Here is a 12,766-nt window from a genome sequence, read left to right on the forward strand (position 1 = left end):
TTTAGGTGTAGTTTTGTACTGCTAAAACCCTCTAGGAATCCCTTCTAAATTATTAGTAGTATTTTTTTGCTACAAAATTGTACAGACTTTTACTAAACAAAAGTATAAAATTGTGGGAAATAAAAAACAACAAAAGCAAGTGTCTTCGCATCCCCTAGCTCTGTCAACCTGTGGGATTAGCAAATCAAGGCCACCACATCTTCCTGAGGGAACCAGCCCCGCCCCCACCCCACCCCACCCCCACCTCACACCCGGGATGTGACTTAGCTTGCTGCCCACAGCCCGTCTGAACTCGGTTCCGAGGGCAACCTAGAACGGCCCTGGTGGTGGGCGGTGCCTGTCTGCAGTTGCACTTGAGAGGGCTCACCTACCCGGTGGCAGCCCTGTGCTCGGTCATCGCCATCACCATCACCTGGAGGGGCATGTCTCCTGGGCAGCACGGGGAGGAGGGGGCAGTGGGAGCAACAGCCCTTCTCTAACAGGATCTCCAGCCTCCGGGGACCCCGTACGTAGCTCACCACCATGTAGAGCTCGCAGGCATGATGTCCAGGTCTCGGTTTACTATCTGCTTCTCCTAACTTGTCCTACACTGCGACAGGGGAGTCAGGACATGAGCAACCTGACATTCTAGCCTGAGAGAGACTTAAACAAAGAAAAATCGCCCATGTTCTGTGTGAAGGAGCTCTGGTGGCGAAGTGGGTTACGTGCTGGCTGCTAACTACAAGACCAGAAGTTTGAAACTACCAGCATCTCCAAGGGAGGGAGACGAGGCTTTCTACTCCCATGAAGAATGACCATTTTGGAAACCCACAGGGGCAGCTGACTCTGTTCTGTGGTCACTGTGGGAGTGACAGAGAATGGAGATGTATGCATCATGTACTTTACACCTATTTACGAACCAAATTCTCACCACATCGTAAGGTAGATATGAGCATTGTTCTCAGTGCACAGACAAGCAAATGAAGCACAGATTGGCTTAGCAACTTGCCCAAGGCCACCCAACGAGCAGGCAAGCAACATAGGCAGGATTGCTGCTTTGAACTGTTAGCTTTAAAAACCATGTCACTATTGCCGTGTCCCATATCTAAAGTAAGAGCTGGGCACATAATCACAAGAAATATTCGCTATAAGAAGAAACGTTTCAAAGTGGTGACGCTGGCTGTTGCCTGGGGAACAGACAGGAGGGAATGAGAAAGGAGCTTGGCTGTGGTAGAACTGAAAGGGGTGCAACCATAGCGGGGTCCAGACGAGCCGAGGGTTTATGCGCATTCTACAGACAATAGCATATAGCTATGGATTGGATGGTCCACAACCCCCTCTCCCCAAGGATATGCTGACATCGTATCCCCTGGCACAGGTAGACGGGAGCCGCTTTGGAAAGAGGGTCCTTGGGTAAGGCAACATGACGTCATGCTGGAGTTGAAACGCCACTGTCACCGGGTCAATCCCAACTCTTGGCAAAGCCACTGCACTGGGTTTCTGAGACTAAGTCTTTATGGGGACAGACAGCCGCATTTTTCGTCTGCAGAGGGGCTGGTGGGTTTGAGCTGCGGCCCTCAGTGAGCAGCTGGGTGCTCTCCCCACAGCAGCAACAGAGCCCCTTACACTGGAGCAGGCTGGGTCCGAGTTCAGTCCGTATGCTGCTCATCTAGCAAAGACACAGAGGACACGTGACAACCGAGCTGTGTTCCACCGGCAAGCCTAGAAACCTGGCCTGACAGGTGCGACCCCGAGACAACGGCTCTCCATCCCCCGTTAGATCTGGAGCCAAACTCACCTCTGCAGGAGATAGTCAACCATTGAAAACCAAAGGGGCAGCGTCTACCCAAGGACCAGGTTCAGAGGATGGGAGACTAGGAGGGATGGAAAGAGGGGAAAAGCCGAAGAAGTAATGGTACAATGACAGGCACCACACTCGGTGAGAAGAAAGAGAAAGGACAGAAAAGAAAGAAAGGAACCGTGGAACCCTGCCAGCGCTCTCAGGTCAAGCATACCAAGCTATTAACATCACTGCAAAAAGAGGGGCTGATGCCAAGGGCTCACTAGAAAGTAAATGTTTAGAAAAGGATGATGGCAACATATGTACAAATATGCCTGATCCAACTGATGCACGGAAGGTTATAAGAGTTGCAAAAGCCCCCAATTAAATGATTAAAAAGAAGTCATTGCAATTAATTTCACCCATTCTTGATTTTTTCTGTGTGTTAATTTAAATGTGACTTGGGGTTAGGTGCCGTCCAGGCCGTTCGGGCCCAGAGCGGCCCTCTGTACCACAGAACGAGACCCTGCCCCGTCCTGGGCCGTCCTCACCGTTGCTCCCACGTCTGAGTCCCTGTGGCGGCCGGTGTCAGGCCAGCTAGGGGACGCCTTCCTCTGTGGGTGTCCCTCTCCTTTCCCCAGCACGATGGCCTTCGCCAGGGACTGGTCTCTCCTGACGACACGCCCAAAGTCTGCAGGACTGTTAGCGAGTGTAACTTACTTACTTATTGCTTGAGAAGTGTAGTCGACACTGGCGTATCTGCTGAGTGGAAAAGCCGAGGGAGGGCAAATAAGGGAGGCAAGGAAGCAGTGTCACGAAAAAAAAAAGGAAAAGAAAGTGTCTGTACTGATGATAGAAAGTCTGAGATGGCATGTAGGAGATCCAGGTGGAGACATTCAGGTACCACTCACTGGCAGACCAGCACTAGTGAGGGCATTGAGGGCTGAGGCAGTACTGCAGTACGGCGGGGCCCAGTGTCTGGAGAGCCTGCAGGGAGGCGCGGTCCAGCCAGGACAGGCCCACACCAGGGCACTCCCCCCAATGGGAGGCCACGTGTTTAAAAACACCTCCGTGTCTCAGCACTCCTTTCCAGCTAGGAAACTACTCGTGGAGGCAGTATGGTCTGGGCCGACTTGTTTTTATTTGTATTTCATGCTTCCTGTGAACAGTCGTCTCTTTCAAGACTTGGAGGATTACCTGCCAGACAACGTTTGCACAGTTGAGCTGCAGAAATCCCTGGAAAGCTTCCTTTATACAGAAATATCAAAACTCAGTGTGATGAACAAATCCTGTAGATACGTCTCACAAAGTCCTAAATATCCACACAAAGGGCTCGGGGAGGGGGTCGGGGAATAAAGGCTCCCTTGCTCTCACGCCCCAGCATCTCCGTAGCAACCGCCTGGGAAAAGCAAGGCACGGAGACCACAGGCTTTCAGAGATTTTCAGCACTTCATCTAATGCCCGAGTTGAGCATTGTCTTGCTTGAATTCTGTTTCAGGCCCCGATGATGGGTACAGGGGTTTCCAGGGCGAACTCGGTGGTCCGCACATGAGCGCCTGGGCGCACTGAGAAGAGCCCCTGGCAGGTGGTGAGCACTGGGGACATGTGATGTTGCTGCTGCTGCATTCACTGCTACCAACCCATTGTTGCTGCTGCACTGAGCCCATTCTGCCTCTGGGGGACACCACGTGAGTCTCAGTGGAACTGTCCTCCCCCCCATGGTTTCAAAGGACGTGACTTTCTGGGAGCAGGTCTCCAGTCCTGCTTGCCAAGGCACCTCTGCATTGGGGTCCTCAGGAGCTGACCTGTTGGTTCTGACTCATACTGACCCTCCGCACAACAGGAGGAAATGCTGCCTGGTCCTGTGCCATCTTTACATTAGGGCACCTCTAGGTGGGATTTTTCTTTTTCTTTTTCTTCAATTGATGCATTTGCACTAAGGTGCTGCTGAAGAATACTGGAAAGTATCACGGACTGCCAAAGCACAGGCAGATCTGTCTGGGCAGAAGTACAGTTGTCAGGATAAACTAGTTTCTGGAGAAGGATATCATGCTTGGTAAAGCAGGGGGCCAGTGAACAAGAGGAAGCCCCTCGACAAGATGGATGGACCGACACAGTAGTTCCACCAGTGGGCTCACACATCAGCAAGACTGAGGACGGAGCAGGGCTGGGCAGAATTTCGGTTCTGTTTTACCAGCTTGATGGCACTTCATAACTACAACATGTGGGTTGAATGGGAGCTCTGGGGGAACAATGGGTAAAGTGTTGAGCTGCTAACTGCAAAGTCAGCAGTTCGAAACCACCAGCAGTGTCAGGGCAGAAAGAGGAGGCTCTCTATTTCCATAGAAATTCACAGGCCTGGTAGCCCACAGGGGCAGCTTTACTCTGGCCTATGGGATTTCTATGAGTCAGAATGGACTTGGTGGTGGTATGTTTTCTGGTTTTGTTTTTGAGGTGGGGTTAAAGCACCAATCTTCTGACTACTACGAAACGTAAACCAAACGTCCTGCCATCGGGTCGATTCCAACTCATAGTGACTCTCAATGTAGGGTTTCCAGAGCTGTAAATCTTTCCAAGAGCTGACATACAGCCTCATCTTTCTCCTGCAGATGGGGTGGTGGGTTTGAACTGCCGACCTTCAGGTTAGTGGTGCAACACTTCGCCAACAGCACCACTGGAGCTCCTCTTTGAACCCCAGTGAAGTGACTTGCTGTTTGCAGGCACGAGGCCTTCCTCGGTCACAAGTAAGGAGCATACATCACTGGTAAACGAATTTCAAACCCATCTTTTTGTCTCCTGTCCATGAGCCGATGCTGCTGTGGATGTGTTCTTCGTACATGGATTCTTTGGCTTGGTGTTGAGGAACTTCCTTTGGAGATGGACCTCTGGTAGAAAAACACTTACCATCTCCTCGCTCCTACAACCTATGTCCCCCCAGCCCCCAAGGAGGTGATAATGACTCTCTGCAGACGTTGAGAAAGGATCCTAGTGGCCATGAGTTAGAAGGGACTTGGAAGAAAATAAGGTGTGTCTCTTTTGACGGCAGAGAGAACAAGCGTGGTTCTGCTGCTCTGGGCAGTGAGCTGGTTGTGAGTGTAAGTCAGGGCAGTGAAATCTTAGCAGTCTTAGCAAACTCAACTTGCCTACCGATAGCCAATCACCATATCCATAGAAAAGCTGATATTTTGATGACCACTGTCCGATTCCAGAGTTTATTTCTTAGTAGGTTCCAAATTTAAGCAGGAGAAAGACAGAGGTTATTTACGGATCTCATCATCTGGTACCTTTGGCCCCAAACTTTGAGAAGTAGACCAAGAATGGAGAGACTTTTAATGGGGCAAGATACATGGCTTTGAGCTTCTGGTCAGCAGGGATGGGCCATATGCTTTAATTCTGGTGATTGACAGTGGTCTACATGGTGCCGTGCACTTGACTTTGAACTGGTGCAGCTGGTAAGAAAACTTCAGCGTTTGTGGAATTCCTACCCTGCATAGGGTGGCTTTGTCCACAGATGAGTAGCTGTTTTCATATAGGAGAGAGAGATTTATATATAGACAGGCCTGCATTTGCCAACCTTGGGCAACAGTCAAAACCAAGGCCAAGATGGGATTAGCCTGTTTGGATACAAGCTCTCTAGGTAGCAGGGAGAGAAGAACTTCTTGCTCTGATCTCTCATCTAACTTGCTGGCCAGAACTTGCAACAGCAGATGTAGCCGAGCCCCACGTGCACTGCTGTGCACCAGTGGGTTCTAGATTCCTCTAATGGGTGGCAGGACCGAGGAGGCAATCTAAGAACTGAGGCCAAAGGAGAGATGGCTAACCTCTTGTAATTTGGGTTAGTAAAGGCTCGAAAGAGACAACACTGAAGTGGATTATACCATATTTTGGCACTGAGGTAGATTAGAATTTAGTAAATTTACTTCCACCACTACGAATCAAGGAATCATTTGACAAATGTCTTCAGTCTGACCATAGCAGGAACAATAGAAACAAAATACACAAAGCAAATTGATGAGAGGATGAAGGAAATAAAGCTCCTTGAGGACATTAGAAAATAGACTAATAGATATGAAATCTCCCAATGCCAGGAGGCAGCTATGAAAGAGAGGAGATGCCCCGCTATCAATCTGTCCCTATAAAGGGGATCAGAGAGGGAGAAAGAGGTTTTCTTGGCTAGTGTTCAGAATGGGCGACTCAAACACACTGACAATTCACTGCCATTTTTCACTGCCTCTGAGTTGATTCTGACCCACTGCAACCCTATAGGGACAGATTAGAATCGCCCCTCTGGGTTTTAGAGGCTGTAAATCTTATGAGACAGAAAACCTCGTATTTCTTACTTAGAGAAGCTGTTAGGCCTGAACTGCTACCCTTGCAGATATCAGCCCAATACATAACCCATTACACCTCAGGGCTTCCTGAAAGAGTGATGAGCCAAAACAGAAAGAACCAACTGCCATTAAGCCAATTCTCAGGTGAGTTTTGACATCATAGAAACAAGTATTTCCTGTGCCCCAAGAGGCTTTCTTGGGGAATTTATGAGATTAGAACTTTAAGAGAAGATAGAGATGAGGCGAAAAGGGAGGGCAGTAAGGATCAAGTGCAGGTCTAGCTTCTATGCTCATCCGATGGGAGATCTCTTATCTGAGACTCCCAGTTCAGGCGAAAGGAGGCCAATCTGATGGCCTGAATTGTGCCTCCTAGAAGATACGGCGCAGTCCTCACCCTTGGTACTTGTGAAGGGAATGGGGTGTTTGCAGCTAGAACTAAGGGGAATTCACATGGAAGTAGTGTGGGCCCTAATTCAACATGACTGGTCCTTATCAAGGGCAAAGACACCGAGCAGCAGAGGGAAGACAGCCAGGATGGAGGCAGATACTGGAGTTCAGCTGCCACAAGCCAAGGAACACCTGGGCGCTTACCCGCCGGAAAAGCCAAGGAAGGACCTTCTCCTTGAGTCTTTGGAGAGAACACTTGGAATTGGAGACTTCTAGCCCCCAGACCTGTGAGACGACACCAGTCTGTCGTGGAGGCCACCCACTGGGTCATGCTTTGTTCCAGTAGCACTAGGAAGCCAATCCAGCCCACCAGATTCCGTTGAAAAGTAGAACTTTCTGGTATATCCAGAACTCATCATTCATATTTCTCACTATGCGAGGGCATAGCCAAAAAACCCCAGAATCGTGCTGGGCAGAATGGAGCTTTGATAGTATGCATGTTTCCCACGAGGTGAGCATCAAGCAATTCGCTCTGAGTTAGTGCAACCCAGTGGTGTCGCCTAGAAAGGTTCTCTCTGGTCACAGTGAGTTTTTTTGTATAAGCAGTTTTGCTCGAACCCTTTTTTGCTGGTGGCCGATTAAAAACAACAGCGGGGGTCTGTGAAATTTTGTTTCCTGCACGGGAAAAATGCTGCAGAAACTGTTGTAATGTTGAACACAGCTTACATAGACAGTGCTATGGGGAAAAAAATCAAGTGAAAGAGTAGTTTTCTCATTTCAACAAAGGTGAAATGTCGATTGACGAAAACCCTCTTCATGGGCATCCGCCAACTTCCCGAACAGATGAAAATGTCACTTCATTGTGCCTTTGGAGTTCATTCCACCAGGTCAGACTGTTAATCAAGCTTTCTATTTAGACGTTCTGAAAAGACTGTGTAAGAGTGTTGACAAAAAAAAAAAAAGGCCTGATTTGTGGCCAATGGGGGACTGGTTTTGCCACCACAACCATGTACCTGCTCACGCAGCCTACCTGCTCATGCAGCCATCTCAGTGTGTCAGTTTTTGGCAAAAACCAGCACACCTCTCTTGCCCCACACACCTGACGCTTGACTTCTCTTTGCTTCTGAGAATGAAGAGGGGCATGAAAGGAGAGCGATTTGATGACGTTTAAGAGGTGAAGAAAAAAAAATGAGAGAAGTGCTATCAGCTATCCAAACATGAGTTTGAAAAACGTTTCCCAGAATGGCATGGCAGATTTGACAAATGTGTTACGTATAATGGAAAATGCTTTGGAGGTGATAAGATTGTCTCATAAAAACATTTAAATACATAGCTTTGAAAAGAAATTCCTTTTCCTGAGAAAATCAATGTCTGATTTTAAGTCAAAATGAGAGGGGAAGGGGGGAGGGTCCTAGATCCAGCAAATAGTTTCATATGTGTTAGAAAAGAAAAGAGACCAAGTTAAAGAAAGGATTAAACTGTTAGAAAACCCCCAGTCTTCCCAAAGGCCAGCTGATGCTGCTGTGAGTCCAGGTGGCCAGACAGGTGCTCCCAGAGCTGAGGAACCCGGGGCAGCGGAAAGGGTCATAAGCTTAGTAGGTGCCCAAGACATTCACCATTGAGGGATTCTTCCTAGACTCCAGTTGGCACGGATTTTGGATTTCAGGGGAAATCTTCCCTAGAAAACATGTTTCACAGAGTTAAAGTTTCATAGTATGGTCAACACCTGGTGGACCACAGTGAATCAGCGACGAGAGACCACAGATGTGGGACTGTTAAATATGAAACAAAAAGACATTAGCACAGGAGACTGTCGTCTGCCAGGAAAGCCCATCATTTCAAAAGACGCCGGTTCTCCCCTTTGAGAACCACAAGCAACCCTCATGGACAGCTCGATGCCCCAGCTTGCCACCATGCTACATCTTTACATTCGCAAGACGGCAGGAATGCCCTGCCGTCATTTTCTATGGGAGAAGACAATGCATCTAAGGAGAAACTTCTTCCTTCAAAAGGCAAAGATGGTTGCAAAATAAATCTCTTGATGGATTTTTTTCTCACAAAGGAACACGGTCCACAGGCCACAGCCTGTATGTAAAGAACAAGTTGAATCCTGGGAAGGCAGACACCAGAACTTTCTTTGCAGGCTCGCTTTCACTGGCTACACGGAATCTCAGCTTTGCTATCAGGCTGAGTACAGTGTTGATCCGGGGAACAGCTTCATTAGTGCTTGAGATTCGCTTGTTTTCTCACGCCATGGATGTGGGGCCAAGGTGAAGATGCTTTTTCGTTCTCTCTCAACTCTTTGGAAACATGGTCCATTCTTGAGATGCGGAAGGAAACCGTCTAAGGGGGGCAGTCTAAGCAGCAGTGGTACTCAGGTCTCAGGAACACCTCTGTCTGAGACCAAGCAGAACCAAATGCTGCGGCAAATCAATTGTGAAACTTCTTTGTGTCCATTTTTTCACTTTTAATCCCCTAAAGCTGTAGACTTCTACTTTCAACTTCATTTATTTGGGGATTGGATTTTAATCACCCTGGGCTTTAATTATCTGCCATTTCTTAACATTTGAACTTTAATTTCTCCTTATGCGACTGGTAACTGGGTAATAAAGCAGAGTGTCAATGAGAAAGAGGGACACCTTCAACGAGGTGGACGACCCTCAAACACAGGGCTGTGGAGATCGTGCAAGACTGAGCAGCATCTCGTCTGGCGGCACAATGGGTCGCTGTGATTCGGAACCAATTTCACGGCACCGCTCAACAAAGGAGTTCCACATTGGGCTACGAATGGAAAGGTTGGCAGGCGGAAGCCACTAGCTGCTCCACAAGAGAACCTATGGAGCAGTTCTGCTCGATCCTACAGGGTCACAATGGGATGGAATCGACTGCTAGGAAGTGGAGTGTTTTTTTTTCAGTGTATATTATCAGCATTCTAGCCTATTCTCTGTCATTTACTCTTCAAGCAGAACCTCTGAAAGGCTGTGTCGAACAATGTGGCTGGACATAATTTGGAATGGAAAATAGAATAGAAACTGAATTTCAGATTTGGGTATCTAGTAGCATTATAGGAAAAGTTGTACATTCCTGACCTGTTTCAGAGTTTTCTGGAGATAAGATGAATGCTGCAATGTTGTCTCCCTGTGGTCTAGCAGGGGGTGGGGTGGGGACAAGAAGCCGGAGTTGGTACTGGTGGAGAGGTCTGATGTTGCTGGGAGCAGTCCTGTTTGCGGGATAGGGGGCAGTCATACACCTGGATGATCATCCCATGAGTGTGGCAGAGCAAACAGCTGGGATGGTAACTCCCTAACTGGGCTGTAGATGGAGCCCTGATGGAAGAGTGAGTTGAGTGTTGGGCTGCTAACACGGCCTGCAGTTCAAACCAATCAATCACTCCTTGGGTACAAGATGAGGCTGTTTGTTCCCATAAAGATTTACAGCCTTAGAAATCCCAAGGAGGATATATTCTGTCCTACAGGGACTACATCCCTGGTAGTGTAATGGCTATGAGTTGGGCTACGATCCACATGGTCAGCAGTTCAAAACTACTAGCAGCTCTAACAGAGAAGGGCTGGGATTTCAACAGTTAGTCTCAGAAACCCCCAGTGAGTCACTATAAGTCAACATCAACTCAATGGCAGTGAGTTTGGTTTTTTTGGTAGAAGGTCTTCGTGTGTCACAATGGGCTCAGGGGCAATTTGGTTTCGTTTGGGGCTTCTTACGGAGGTAGCTCTGTTACAGTGACATCCCTGGCTTCTCTCCAGCCTTCACTCATTCCTCTGTTCACTCACACAGCTCAGGACAGGATTCATTGATGTCTGATTAGCACGTGCCAGGTGGGAGAAAGGAGGAGAGCAGAGTGACACTCCTTCCTCTCTGGGATTGGTTTGTTCTGCCTGTCCAGAGCACTACTGGGGTCAAGGACACAATTCATTTCCCTTGATGTTGGGCATCACACATGTTCTTCGTAAGTGTTGTCATTAAAAAACAGTGACAGTTTAATAACTATCTACTTGATTCCTGCAACCATTTTTCAACTGTTCTGAATGGCGGTTAAGCAACTAAGGGCATTTTCTTGATCTGCTGTGCCACCAATGTGGAGAACTCTTATCAGGCAGAGGGGAAAACCTGACTCTTAACACAGAGATCACAACCAATGTTGCACATTGACCTGCTCAGTGTCCATTCCAGCCCCTCACCGACCAGCTCTGGACACTGGACAAGTGAAAACCATCAGTCATAAAGAAACAACTCTTAGACTATCACATGTAAGAGAGGGAAAATGTGCATCCACTTCAGAAACGTTTGTTTTGGTGGAAACAACATGAGATAATGTAGGTTGCTATAATAGCTTCTCTTTCGGTTTCTTAAAAAAAAAAAAAATCAGGGAAAGCATGAACACTGTCCCCCAGGATCACAAACTATGCATTCGAGTTTCCCACATTTGGAGAAATCCCAGGGGTCAGCACACCCAGCGTGCAATGGATACACCACACCCTGGGAAAGCCACCTTTGAGATCATGGCTTCTCCCCAGCCAGAAAAGTATCTCTTTGGGCTTCCTGTCCATGGTTCCTAAGCCTTCAGACCTGGAAGCAATGATAACATTGATTAACTGCACACTCTGAGGGAGTTCCATCGAGACAGGCCATTTACGTTCAGCACCGTATCCCACTGGATGACCACAAACACTGCACACTGGATTGAATATTATTCCCAGCTTATATGCGACAGAATGTCTACTCTACTTGAGTTGCAGCCTAGAGAGATTGAGACATTTGCCCAAGGCCACATATTTAAGTGAGCACTGGGGAGGATTTCTGAATCCTGACCATTTGAACTCAAAATCTATATTTTTAAATGCTGTGCTATCCCCACAACCTACAGAAAAGAAAACTGGGCATTTACTGACTGCTGAGTATTTGGCTGGTATATATATACTAGGAGTTTCATAATTTCCTATACTTTCTTCAGTCTACATAGAATAAGGTCATGGATTTGTAGTCAAACACATGGGGTTCCCTGTAATTGCTCAGCCATTTCCTAGCCTAGGAAACTTGGAGAAGATGGCTAATCTTTCTGTGCTTCATTTTTCATTGGTAATTTGGGGTTTTAATTGCCACAATCCATACATCTTCTCAGGATTAAATGAGAAAAGGCTTAGTAATTGGCCTTCTAGAAGAGATCAATACTGTACATCGATTTCTTATTTCCATTTTACAGATGAAGAACACATTGATGTCCATTTGGTTCACAAGTGAAAGAAGGATTTCACAAGGTCGAAATCCTTTCCTACCAAACTAAAATAAATAAATAATTCAAGAAAGATGTTGGCTTTTCCCTCTCTGCCACTCCTGCTTCCTGTATCTTCTGGGCTCTCCAGTTTGAATTTTCCCCACACACACCTCAATTCTTCCAGGAGATGACAAAACCATTCTTTCGCTTTTTATAAAACACACTGGAGGGAAGTAGTATGATGTTCCTCAAACGACTGGGAATAGAAATTTCCTAAGATCCAGCCATCCTTTTACTTGGTATATACCCCCCCAAAATAAGAGCCATAGCATGAACAGATACATACATACACAGGTTCATCACAGTGCTATTCACAATAACAAGAAGACAGAGACCACCTAGGCCCATCAGTGGCAGAATGGACAAATACACTTGGTACATACAGAGAACGGAATACTATGCATCACTAAAAAAGAATGATAAAACTGTCTAATACCTCCTGCATTGGTTGCATTCAGACGATTATGCCAAATGAAGTTAGGTTAATTGCAGAAGGACAGATATTTATGAGAACACTATTATAAAAGAAAAATCAAGATCAAAGATTTTCATATCAAAAGAAGCAGGCTTTAATCGTTAACAGGGGTCAGAGGAGAAAGGAGGGAGGTAAAGTTCTAGTGTAGAGAGGGGCTTGGAAATGTACAGGCTGGAGACTGTATAAGGCCGGGGTAGTTACATGATCTGGTGTCAACTTGCGAAGGGGTGGAGTCCAGCCTGTCAATCAGTTCGCAACTTGATGACTTATTTGGAGGTGCCGTGGAGAAAAATAGCTCACAAGAGGCCAGATACACACAGACTCTCTAGTTCACCTTCCTGTTGACCATCCATGTGGAGCTACACTGATGTAGCCTCAGCCAGAGCCCTGAAGCTGGAGGAGGCACGTGGTGACCCACGCCAGTGCTGAGATGCTTCCACCGCCGCTGGATCCACAAGACTTTCCACCCACTGGCCATTGTTCTTCCTGCCTTTGGTGTCATTGCATGTGCTGCATGAGTCTGA

The 12,766-nt window shown here is 47.3% G+C and overlaps 1 protein-coding gene and 1 non-coding gene across 2 annotated transcripts in view; both read right to left on the minus strand.

Moving 5' to 3' along the window:
* The window catches only part of NWD2 (NACHT and WD repeat domain containing 2), a 164,379-nt gene that overhangs the window by 72,977 nt on the left and 78,636 nt on the right, over positions 1-12,766 (minus strand). The window lies entirely within an intron of this gene.
* On the minus strand, positions 10,858-11,021 carry LOC115873446. Its single transcript, XR_004048443.1, has one exon. It is a non-coding gene; the product is annotated as a U1 spliceosomal RNA (small nuclear RNA).

Source organism: Echinops telfairi, unplaced genomic scaffold (assembly GCF_000313985.2).
Source record: "Echinops telfairi isolate 266 unplaced genomic scaffold, ASM31398v2 ScPeMD7_7468;HRSCAF=8506_0, whole genome shotgun sequence".
Taxonomy (NCBI): Eukaryota; Metazoa; Chordata; class Mammalia; order Afrosoricida; family Tenrecidae; genus Echinops; species Echinops telfairi.